This window comes from Populus euphratica, unplaced genomic scaffold, assembly GCF_000495115.2.
Source record: "Populus euphratica unplaced genomic scaffold, PopEup_1.0 scaffold4.1, whole genome shotgun sequence".
NCBI lineage: Eukaryota > Viridiplantae > Streptophyta > Magnoliopsida > Malpighiales > Salicaceae > Populus > Populus euphratica.
Genome location: NW_011499859.1, coordinates 2,578,564 through 2,578,963, shown reverse-complemented (window position 1 = coordinate 2,578,963; position 400 = coordinate 2,578,564).

The following is a 400-nucleotide window of genomic DNA, read 5'->3' as shown; positions in this document are numbered from 1 at the left end:
CTACTCGGCTTCCGTTGGAAGCTAATGACTGGACCCGTCACTGATTACATCATGGGCCTATGAATCTATTATGGGCTAACTTTCTTATGTGTGGATCCATGACAACAAGATAAACAAGAAATCTGTACCATACATTTGATTAAAATAGTAACTTGCAGGAACTTTCCTCTCATAAAATATTTTACAAGTATTTTATTTTTCTGTGTTTTTTTTCTTGCAAAATATTATAAAATGTTTCATGATCTATCTCTATATTTAGAAATATTTTTAATAGATGAAATTTCATAGAATATTTTACATATAATTATCCGTTCAATCTGTCATATAGCAATTTTAACCATGACCATCACACCAGGACCTTAATCATGATCATCACTGCCAGTTATTGCTTGTTGACATA